Source organism: Helianthus annuus, chromosome 4, assembly GCF_002127325.2.
Source record: "Helianthus annuus cultivar XRQ/B chromosome 4, HanXRQr2.0-SUNRISE, whole genome shotgun sequence".
NCBI lineage: Eukaryota > Viridiplantae > Streptophyta > Magnoliopsida > Asterales > Asteraceae > Helianthus > Helianthus annuus.
Genome location: NC_035436.2, coordinates 150,351,091 through 150,364,303, shown reverse-complemented (window position 1 = coordinate 150,364,303; position 13,213 = coordinate 150,351,091).

Below are 13,213 nucleotides of genomic sequence, written 5' to 3'. Positions count from 1 at the left end.
AGCCTCTTACTGTTCTTACTCAGAAGGGTATCACCTACCGTTGGGGTGATTCTCAGGAATCCGCATTTCCGCAGCTGAAGTTAAGACTTTGTAGCTTACCTATTCTCTCATTGAATGAAGGCATAGACGATTTTGTGGTTTACTGTGACGCGTTAATCCAAGAACTTGGTTGTGTGTTGATGCAACGAGAGAAAGCCATTGCTTACGCATCACGCCAACTTAAAGTTCACGAAAAGAACTACACTACTCACGACTTGGAGTTGGGAGCAGTGGTGTTTGCCCTTAAGATATGGAGGCATTAATTGTACAGTACCAAGTGCACCATTTACACCGATCACAAGAGCCTCCAGCATATCTTCGATCAGAATGAGTTGAACATGCGACAGCGTCGATGGGTCGAACTCCTTAACGACTATGAATGCGCAATCAAGTATCATCCAGGCAAAGCCAATGTGGTGGCTGACGCCCTCAGTCGTAAGGAAACAAAACCTAAGCGTGTACGTGTCACACCCCGATTTCCACGTGTCACCGGTGGGCCCGGTGTGGGGTACAGTGACGTAGTTGGCATCGTCATAGACAATCGACACAATATAATAATGCACAGCGGAAGCAGAATAGAAACATTTCAACTTTAAATAAAGCGTAATAATAAATATCACAGTAGTTGAAATGGATCCACAGGCGGATAAAGTAAAATAAGATAAAAATAGTTCAACAGATATTTGTCGTCCGAGCTTGCGAGACTATAGTGGACGCTCTTAGGAAACAGCCAGCCTATTTCGTATAGTACCTGCACTTAACCTTTTGGGAAAAATACGTCAGTTTACACTGGTAAATACAAATCGACTGACTCATTTTGAAAATGATTGAAAATTGATTTAAATGCACAAGGCATAAATATTTTTATTAACTTGGGATAATCATATAATATAATCTTGTGAACGAATTACATGCACTTATATCTCTGGTGGCCCGGGATCTACTGTCCGGGCTAGAGATTTAATTGACACACCACATCAAAGAGTTATACACGACGGGTGTACGCCTACACCCCGTGCTCTGGTCGTGGCCATCTCGTAAGATAATGCCAAGGATATCCGGGACATGGTCAATAACCCCCCAAAGCCTTTAAGTAAGACAAGACTGTTTAAACGAAATCACACAAGCTATTCAAGACTGTACACCCATAGGGCGCAGGACTTGTGCGCCCGATCAAGCGGTATTTTAAATACCGTACCCCAAGCCCGTATAGGGAAAATAAGTCAAAATGTATTTACCTGAGCAAGTATAAGTCACAAACGATAAGTGGTGGTAGCTTTTACCGGGCCTCCTAATCTGGAACAAAGGTTTATAATTAACCTATTAGATTCCTGACGGGTCTTTTATTCAAGCCTAAGCTTTGACCGGTTAGTTTTAAGAATGATACGGTTTACGCACGATTAAGCGAAGGACCGGATAGAATGTGATTTAGACCCGACAAGTTTGAATACTTGTATAATATGGGTATACTAAATACATTCTGGATTTTGAAATAAAAATGATATCGTTTGACCCGTTTCGGTCAATTTACGCAAACTAGTTACGTAAACCGAACCGAACGCGAAAAGGGCGATACGGGTAGCCAAAAGATTCAAATGCAAGTTCCCTGAATTAATATGCTTAGAATATGATATCATATCAGTAAGTTATGTTCTATATTGCCCGGAATAGTTTTAAACCCAATTTATGCCTTAGAAGGGCATTTTGGTCATTTAAAAGATGATAAAAGGGTAAAATTAGAAATCTGAGTTTCGGGTCTGGTTCATACAGTAAATATACTTAATATAACATATTACATCAGTAGGTTATGACCCATATATCAAATTTATCATTTAAAACCAAACTATGCACCGTAGGGGCAATTTAGTAATTTCTCAAGGGCTAAAAATGCCAAAACTGGAAACCTGAGTTCAAAATATTATACTTACTGTTTTTATATGAAAATATGCTAAACACATCAGTAGGTATAGGTCTTATATGTTCAAAACAAGTATAACGCTTACTATGCGCTTAAAACGCTAAATATGCGATTTAAGGGCGTTTTCGGGTTTTCAAATTAAATCTGAGATTTTTATATTTCCAGAATACTTAAAATAATTTATTCATCATATAAAATCAGTAGAAAAAGGTTTCGGGTCAAACGGATGTGTAAAACTCATTTTATGGCTAAAACGGTCAAAACCGACATAAGCCGAAATGACTAGGTGATCTAGGATCCGTTCAGCCAAAAATTAATTAAAAATCATCAAAATTCCCAGAATATTATAATATATCAGTTGGTAAAAAGTTTTGTACCAAAACGTGGCCAGAAACGGGTTCTACGCAAAAAGGACCGTTTATGTAAATTTATAATATAGTTTTACGCTAATGGCCATAACTCACAATCTGGACCACCAACTGATCCGAAATTTTCGGTGCAAGTTCATATATTAAAAATAAAGATTTCTATCCTTTCACTTTTCCAAAAATCCCGTTTTAAATCAAAAAGGGCAAAATAGTCAACTTTATGCATAAACCGGAAACATGCATTCGAATAAGCTAAGCATAGACTCAATCAAAGAAAATTCCAGAAAGTTTAACTAAAATAAAAATAGTCAAAAATACTTTCCAATACAGATCTCGAACATGCATGTACGAATCCGAATCGATAGCCTACGAAATAATCGTTTTATGAGACTTTCGGTTCCGATTCGTGGCTATACTATAGATTGTCGAGTTGATGATGATTAAAACACATTCTTATATGTATTACAAGTTATTTTTAATGATCAATCAGGTTGCATGTCATCTATATCATTAATCATGTCATTTTTCACAAGAATCGCTTCTGTTGACTTTTTAGAAATAGGTTTGACTCGACATTAAGCATGCATGTAGTGGAAATCAGATAGTACCCTTTAGAGGGTTTGTTTCCCACATAAATACCAATCTATAACAAGTTTCAATTCGAGAAATGACTGAAAGAAATCCGTTTAATCAGAAAGTCAAAGGTTATGAACACCCAGTTTGACTTTTAGCAATTATCACAACAAGAATGGATTAGAGAACGAATTGAAAGCTTACAAAGGTCCTAAAGATGTTTAGTGGACACTAGAAGTCGGCCTTGTTGATCAGATTTCCTCCAGAAAGCTTGCTTGAAGTTCTTGATAGAGAGAGCACTTGGTTACTATGAAAAATGATCAAGAAATGTGATCAAGACCTGATTTAAAGCCATAATTTCGAGGTTCCTGTAGTAGTAGGCATGCATGGCATGTTATTGGCTCAATTGGAGGCAAGATACAACTGTAATGCACTTGAATTCGGACTCAAAATGACCCAAATACGATTTTCTGTCGCTGGGCAACCCACGCGGCCCGCTTGGGCTTTCCCAGGCGGGTCGCCTGACCCCTGGTTCAGCCAAACAACTTTCAATTGTTGACAGCTTTGACCCCTGAACTTGTACGCGATGTTTCGGCTACTTTTCTCGACCCGTAAACCCCCAAACTTGGTTTTTAAGAACCTTAGGACTTTTACCAACATGGTAATGCCCTCGGATAACTTTGCGCTCAACCGAAAAGCCATGAAATTCGACGTTGACGCTTTTAGTCCCTTAAGTACGGTTTTGGCCATAACTTTCTCATACGTTGACGAAACTTCATGAAATTTTTACCACATATTCTAGTGAGTATATTTTAGCTATACAAAGCTTCGGTTTACATGTTGACACTTTTGGCCCCTATAGTTTACAATACTTCACTTTTGTGCAATTTCCGCGTCGTATGATCCATGAACCATCCGTTTAAGGTTATAAACATTATGTAGGGTTATCATAGAGCCTATTTATCCATTGTTGACACTTTGGACCCTTACGTTCCATAGTTTTCACTGTTTGTCACTTTTAGTCCCTCTAAAGTATGTTTTCACATAACGGAACTTTATGACACGTGTCAAGACATTATTGGACGAAATTTTTTTCGAGGTGTTACATCCTCACCCCCTTAAAAGAAATCTCGACCCCGAGATTTATTCAAACAAATGGGGATATTTTTCTTTCATCGTGGATTCCACTTCCCACGTATATTCGGGACCTCTACGGGCATCCCATTTGACCTTTACAATAGGCACGTGCTTCCTTCGAAGCTTCTTTACCTGTCGATCCTCAATCGACAAAGGTTTTTCAACAAACTTTAGACTTTCGTCTATGTGTATATCTGTATGCGGTATAACCAGTGAATCGTCAGCGAAACACTTCTTCAAATTACAGATATGGAACACGTTATGAATAGCGCTAAGTTCCTCAGGCAAGTTTAACTTGTAAGCGACTGCCCCGACACGTTCGATTATCTCGAAAGGTCCTATATATCTCGGGCTTAGCTTGCCTTTCTTTCCAAATCGCATTACACCTTTCCAAGGTGATACTTTAAGCAACACTTTTTCACCCACTTCGAAGTGAAAATCTTTGCGCTTAGGATCCGCATAACTTTTCTGCCTATCCCTGGCAGCTTTCAAACGATCACGGATCTGAACGATCTTGTCTGTCGTCTCAAAGACGATATCTGGTCCAGACAACTGGACATCTCCAACTTCTGCCCAACAAATGGGCGATCTACACTTTCTACCGTATAGGGCCTCAAAAGGCGCAGCCTTTATGCTGGAATGGTAGCTATTGTTGTAGGAGAATTCAATCAGTGGTAAGTTCTTATCCCAACTACCACCTAAGTCAATCGCACATGCTCGAAGCATGTCTTCCAAAGTTTGAATAGTACGCTCACTCTGACCATCAGTCTGAGGATGGTAAGCCGTACTAAAATTCAAACGAGTGCCCAACGACTGTTGGAAACTCTTCCAAAAATGTGACGTATATCTAGTATCCCTATCAGAGATAATAGATATAGGTATACCATGTAGCGCTACTATCTTATCGACGTATAATTGAGCTAACATATCTGAGCTATACGTCTCTTTGATGGGTAGAAAATGAGCTGACTTAGTTAGTCTGTCTACTATGACCCATATGGTATCATTTCCCTTTTTCGTCTTTGGTAACTTGGTGATGAAATCCATCGTCACCATTTCCCATTTCCATTTGGGAATTTCAGGTTGCTGAAGCAAACCTGACGGCTTCTGATGCTCAGCCTTGACTTGCGCACAAGTCAAACATTTGGCCACATACTCGGCCACGGACTTTTTCAAACCAATCCACCAGTAGTTTGATTTCAAATCCTGGTACATCTTATCAGCTCCAGGATGAACGGAATATTTAGAGCTGTGGGCTTCCTGGAGGATAATATCCCGAAGTCCTCCATATACTGGAACCCATATTCGTCCGTTTAGGCGTAGCATTCCATCTTTGTCGTGGGATAACTGCTCCTCAGTTACTCCCAACTTTTCTGCAGGATAGTTAGATTCCAGCACAGCTTCCTTCTGTGCAGCTAACACCCTTTCATTCAAGTTATTTCTTATTTCAATGCGCTTGGCATTGATTCTGATCGGTTTAACCCTTTCCTTTCTACTTAAGGCGTCGGCAACCACATTTGCCTTGCCTGGATGGTATCGTATCTCACAGTCATAATCATTGAGAGTTTCCATCCATCGCCTTTGACGCATGTTCAATTCCTTCTGATTGAACAGATGCTGAAGACTCTTGTGATCCGAATAAATTATACACTTGGTTCCATACAAGTAGTGTCTCCATAGCTTCAATGCAAATACAACCGCACCCAATTCCAAATCGTGGGTGGTGTAGTTCTTCTCGTGCACTTTGAGCTGTCGAGAAGCGTAGGCAATGACTTTGCCTTTCTGCATGAGTACGCAGCCCATGCCAGTATGTGATGCATCACAATACACCACAAATTCATCTATACCATCGGGCAATGTTAATACTGGCGCATTGCTCAGCTTCTGCTTCAGAATGTCAAAGGATTCCTGCTGCTTAGGGCCCCAATCAAACTTAATCTTCTTACGGGTCAATGAAGTTAGGGGCGCAGCAATCCTTGAGAAGTTCTCGATGAATCTTCTATAATATCCTGCCAATCCGAGGAAACTGCGAATTTCCGTAGGAGTCTTCGGCTCCTGCCAATTCATGACTGCTTCTACTTTAGCGGGATCTACTTGGATACCACGCTCGCTTACTACATGTCCAAGGAACTGGACTTCTCGAAGCCAAAATTCACACTTCGAGAATTTGGCATAAAGCTTCTCTTGATGCAGAAGTTTGAGAATACAACGAAGGTGTTTCTCATGATCAGTTTGGCTCTTCGAATAGATAAGGATGTCGTCAATAAAGACGATAACGAACTTATCTAAATAAGGTTTGCAGACGCGATTCATGAGATCCATGAATGCGGCTGGTGCGTTGGTGAGCCCAAACGGCATCACTAGGAACTCGTAATGTCCATAACGAGTCCTAAACGCGGTCTTGTGTACGTCTTCCTCCTTGACCTTCAACTGATGATAACCTGACCTCAGGTCAATCTTGGAGAAATAACTTGCTCCTTGCAACTGATCGAATAGATCGTCGATCCTGGGTAACGGATACCGATTCTTGATAGTGACCTTATTAAGCTCACGGTAATCGATGCACAGACGCATCGAGCCATCCTTCTTTTTAACGAACAAGATTGGCGCTCCCCAAGGAGATGAGCTAGGTCTAATAAAACCTTTAGCTAATAGATCATCCAACTGCGTCCTCAACTCCTTCATCTCCGTTGGTGCCAATCTGTATGGTGCTCTTGCTACAGGTGCAGTGCCTGGAATGATATCTATCCGAAACTCTACTTGCCTATCCGGTGGCAAACCGGGTAGTTCTTCAGGAAACACTTCAGGATATTCCGAGATAACAGGAATATCTTCAATCTTCGGCTTCGGCTCATCTATGGTAACTTGTGCCATATAAATGACACATCCCTTTTGCATGCATCTGGATGCCTTGAGCATGGACACTTGCTCGGGTAATCCATGCTGGGTATCTCCTTGAATAGTAAGTGACTCACCAGACGGAGTCTTAACTATTACTTGCTTTCTGTTGCATAGAATCTGGGCTTGGTTACTCGACAACCAATCCATGTCTATCACTACGTCGAATCCAGCTAACTTAAAGGGAAGCAAGGATAACGGGAAAGAGTGATTCCTAATGGATATAACACATCCATCTAGAACAGTCGAGGCGGTTTCTATGGTTCCATCGGCTAATTCCACCTCATATTTCACACTTAAGGTTTTAACAGGAAGGTTCAACAATTTACAAAACTTATCATCTACAAACGACTTATCAGCTCCAGAATCAAACAAGACTCTAGCAAAAACATCGTTTACAAGAAACGTACCGGTAATGACGTTATCATCAAGGACTGCTTCCTTTGCGTCCATCATGAAGACTCTCGCATTAGTCTTCTTTCCTTCCTCGGCCTTCTTTGCAAACTTTGGGCAGTTGGGCCGAATGTGCCCTTTCTCGTTGCAACCAAAACACGTTGCATCCTTCATCTTCTTGCAATCCACAGCTTTATGATCTGTGGACTTGCAGATCCCACAACGTTTCTCGAAAGACTGGGATTTCGTTTCCAACCGACACCTCCCAAAGTGGTGCCTCCTGCAGATCTTGCATCTGGGTTTCTCACCCGACTGATGATCATTTTTCCTAGACCCCGACCCTTTCCTACGGTCGTTGTTCCCTCTCTGTCGCTTTTCAGATCTTCGTGAGGTGTCATCCTCACGTTTCCGTTTGTTCTCCTCAGAGCTCTTCATAGCTCTCAATCTAACCACGTCTTGAGTGAGGGAGAGGGATAGATCCGCTACGGATCGAAATGTTGTAGGTCTTGAAGCTTTAACACTCGCCTTTATTTCCGGTGCCAGACCCCCGATAAATCGAGCAATCCTACGCGGCTCCGGGGTCACCAAGTAAGGCACTAAACGGGACAACGTGTTGAACGTAGTAAGATACGCTTGACAATCGAGGTTCTTTATAACTAAGGATACAAAATCCGATTCAATTCGTTCGACCTCGTGCTGCGGACAGAAGTTCTCTTTAATCAGGGCCACAAACTGTTCCCATGACAAACCGTACAGTGTGGCCTTACCGGCAGCTTGTAGGAGTGACTTCCACCATGCTAACGCATCTCCTTTGAATGACTGGGACACGTACTTCACGACGTCCCTATCAGCACACCCGCTGATATCTACCACAGTATCCATCTCGTCAATCCATGTCATACAATCGACGGCCCCCTTTTCCCCAGTGAAATCTCTGGGCTTGCAAGATACGAAGTACTTATACGTACAGGACTTGCTGTGCGTATCACGAATTAGCTTGACTTCTCGCTTGGGAGTACTGCTGTGGTTAGAGGAGTGATTATCCTCATCATTCCTTGGCCCACTCTTTTTAGAAGGCGGCTTACTATGAGCCCCAGAATGAGTCTTAGCCTTGACATGCGTCACTGAGCGGGTTCTACTCTGAGTACCACTAGATTCTTTGAACTGCCTATCCATAGCCTTGGCGACAGCATTATCTATCAGTGCTTGCAATTCTGCACCGGTAACGTGAATCTTTGCATTATCTGAGCGTTCCCCAGAATGACTGTTGGTTTCTTCCGATTTGGCCATCGTAGCTTTAAGCTACAATAAAGGACAAGGTCTTATTTAGAACCTAACAGTATTATCGTTCTAGACGATTTATTAACCATGGTATCAAGAACCTTAGCAGTTAATTTTAATAAATTTCATTCAAGCTCTTATTAGCAATCAAGGAATGAAATTATATATATTGGCACCATAGGCCTAGTCACATGGACAATTACTAAATTACAAATTTAGATTTTTATAGGACTATAAATTGTATAATTAAACAAATAATCCTTTGCTAGACAGAGAGTCATAAACCACAACTGTCATTATATAACATAGTTATAACCCGTAGGTATCAAGCCGTTAATAGACTTGTGTACAGATAAAATATGTAGATAATTTCTTTACTAGGCAGGGAGTCATAGACCACAACTGCCACTATATGACATAGTCATAACCCGTAGGTATCAAGTCATTAATAGACTTGTATACAGATAAAATCTGTAGATAATTTATTAAAAAGGGTGACATGTGTGATTTTACGAATCACGCTTAGTCAAGAATGTTAACATGTTCTCAGATGTTAACAGGGAGTTGAATCTTTTCAACCAGGTTTTACCATCAGGGCCAGGCCTGTTAATAAGGCATTTAGGCTAGGTTATACCTTACTAAGATTCTTATAAAATGGCAAATCAAATAAAAATTGATATTTTCCATTATTTTAATATTATTCATGCATATAAATAAAATGATAAATTCAAATTAACCATTTAAATTTCCAATAAAATACCAGTACATATTTGCCCTAAACGGGACTTTGAAATAACATGGATAACATGAATAACAGGCCCGCGCAGGGGCTAAACAAGTAACAACAATAACAAAACAAAATAAAGCAAACCCACGCAGGGGTCAACAGAATAGCATACCCACGCAGGGGTAGAATAAGATAGATATACCCACGTAGGGGTAGAGTACTGGAATAAATGTCCACGCAGGGACATGAGTACATGAAATGATAATCGAAGGATTCAACGATCCTTCTTGCTCTTACCCTTGAGCAAATCGAATACCTTCTGGAACATGCCACGGTTGTGACGGCGATCATTTTGCATCTCCCGTCGCATGCTATCAATACCATGCAGGATCTCCTGAACCTGCGGCGGCGACATCATAGGCGCCGGTGGTGGTGGCTGGTAGTGCTGCGGCTGCGGCGGCTGGTAAGGCTGCGGCTGCGGTGGCTGCTGGTAACCCGGAGGGTAACCAAAAGTAGACTGCCCAGCAGTCCAAGTGTCTCCCAATGGACCGCTAGGAGGGAGTGAGCTGTAGTTCACAGCTTGCCAATAAGGGTCTCCCGTGTAATCATAACCCTGAGGGAATACATGCTCGAACGGGTTGAACTGAGCGGCACTAGCATAAGCCGGAATCGGCTCTCCAAAATTCTGCGGCGGCAGAGGCGGGATCGGAACAGAAGTAACCTCCGATACGGGATGCTGAGACTCCCCTGTCTCGGACTCCCCGGGTAGAGACGTGTAGCGGCTGCTACTAACACGTGGAGGGGTGCCTATGCGAATCCCTCCGCGCGTAGACATGCGCGCATTCCTCCTCGGCCTCTGAGGTGGAGGAGGTAAAACTGGCGGCGGCGGTGGTGACGGAGTGATCACGTCACGCCACAGGGCCTCAGATAGGTCCTGCGGTAGAGGCTGCTGCTGCTGCTGCGAGTGGTGCTGCGAGTGCACCGGCGAACCATGGAGCGATTGGAGCATCGGAGTACCATGGAGTGATTGAAGCATCGGAGAGTTGTGGCTAGGGGTGAAGTACCAATCATGCTGCTTAAACCTCTCCTGAAAGCTGTCCCCACCATTATAGGGTGATCCCCTAAATGGCAACCCATCCGATATCTCAATCGGATGGTTAGGCGTACCTGATGGAGGTAGCGAGGGGTCCGTATCCTCGTCGACGTCCATCTCGTGACCACCAGAAAAGTGGTCCTCCGGTCCAAGTGGGTTGTGGCCCACTGGCTCGTCCACGAAAGCATCAGGGTTATACAAACCCTGGTAGGCTGGCGCTGGATACTGGTGCGGTGACTGCTGCAATGGTATGTAGGATCCATGCGAACCATGGGGCCCATTCTCTGAGTGGGGCCCAAACGAGTGGGGTAAAGACGGTGAAGTGCTGGCGGACACCGAGTGTCTAGCAGGCTCGGCGAAAGACCTCCAAAGGTCGTTGGCGGCTGTGTTGTGCGTGGCGGATGGTGCTCGCCTATGTGAGGGCCCTGCCTCATGGTCGTGGGTAGTAGCAAATCCTCCTCGACCTCTCATTCTTGGCGGCATAGTGATCCTGTCAAAAATCAAACAAGTTGCACAACAATATATATAAGGCAATGCAATAATAAATAAAATGAAATTAAACGAAATGTTGAACATTTCCTAAGTTCTTTGTCTAGACTCGAAAATCGAGGAATGTGCAATTGTGTAACTGAGATTAAACACATTAGGATAGTGTTTAATTCACTCAGCATTGGCTCTGATACCAACCTGTCACACCCCGATTTCCACGTGTCACCGGTGGGCCCGGTGTGGGGTACAGTGACGTAGTTGGCATCGTCATAGACAATCGACACAATATAATAATGCACAGCGGAAGCAGAATAGAAACATTTCAACTTTAAATAAAGCGTAATAATAAATATCACAGTAGTTGAAATGGATCCACAGGCGGATCAAGTAAAATAAGATAAAAATAGTTCAACAGATATTTGTCGTCCGAGCTTGCGAGACTATAGTGGACGCTCTTAGGAAACAGCCAGCCTATTTCGTATAGTACCTGCACTTAACCTTTTGGGAAAAATACGTCAGTTTACACTGGTAAATACAAATCGACTGACTCATTTTGAAAATGATTGAAAATTGATTTAAATGCACAAGGCATAAATATTTTTATTAACTTGGGATAATCATATAATATAATCTTGTGAACGAATTACATGCACTTATATCTCTGGTGGCCCGGGATCTACTGTCCGGGCTAGAGATTTAATTGACACACCACATCAAAGAGTTATACACGACGGGTGTACGCCTACACCCCGTGCTCTGGTCGTGGCCATCTCGTAAGATAATGCCAAGGATATCCGGGACATGGTCAATAACCCCCCAAAGCCTTTAAGTAAGACAAGACTGTTTAAACGAAATCACACAAGCTATTCAAGACTGTACACCCATAGGGCGCAGGACTTGTGCGCCCGATCAAGCGGTATTTTAAATACCGTACCCCAAGCCCGTATAGGGAAAATAAGTCAAAATGTATTTACCTGAGCAAGTATAAGTCACAAACGATAAGTGGTGGTAGCTTTTACCGGGCCTCCTAATCTGGAACAAAGGTTTATAATTAACCTATTAGATTCCTGACGGGTCTTTTATTCAAGCCTAAGCTTTGACCGGTTAGTTTTAAGAATGATACGGTTTACGCACGATTAAGCGAAGGACCGGATAGAATGTGATTTAGACCCGACAAGTTTGAATACTTGTATAATATGGGTATACTAAATACATTCTGGATTTTGAAATAAAAATGATATCGTTTGACCCGTTTCGGTCAATTTACGCAAACTAGTTACGTAAACCGAACCGAACGCGAAAAGGGCGATACGGGTAGCCAAAAGATTCAAATGCAAGTTCCCTGAATTAATATGCTTAGAATATGATATCATATCAGTAAGTTATGTTCTATATTGCCCGGAATAGTTTTAAACCCAATTTATGCCTTAGAAGGGCATTTTGGTCATTTAAAAGATGATAAAAGGGTAAAATTAGAAATCTGAGTTTCGGGTCTGGTTCATACAGTAAATATACTTAATATAACATATTACATCAGTAGGTTATGACCCATATATCAAATTTATCATTTAAAACCAAACTATGCACCGTAGGGGCAATTTAGTAATTTCTCAAGGGCTAAAAATGCCAAAACTGGAAACCTGAGTTCAAAATATTATACTTACTGTTTTTATATGAAAATATGCTAAACACATCAGTAGGTATAGGTCTTATATGTTCAAAACAAGTATAACGCTTACTATGCGCTTAAAACGCTAAATATGCGATTTAAGGGCGTTTTCGGGTTTTCAAATTAAATCTGAGATTTTTATATTTCCAGAATACTTAAAATAATTTATTCATCATATAAAATCAGTAGAAAAAGGTTTCGGGTCAAACGGATGTGTAAAACTCATTTTATGGCTAAAACGGTCAAAACCGACATAAGCCGAAATGACTAGGTGATCTAGAATCCGTTCAGCCAAAAATTAATTAAAAATCATCAAAATTCCCAGAATATTATAATATATCAGTTGGTAAAAAGTTTTGTACCAAAACGTGGCCAGAAACGGGTTCTACGCAAAAAGGACCGTTTATGTAAATTTATAATATAGTTTTACGCTAATGGCCATAACTCACAATCTGGACCACCAACTGATCCGAAATTTTCGGTGCAAGTTCATATATTAAAAATAAAGATTTCTATCCTTTCACTTTTCCAAAAATCCCGTTTTAAATCAAAAAGGGCAAAATAGTCAACTTTATGCATAAACCGGAAACATGCATTCGAATAAGCTAAGCATAGACTCAATCAAAGA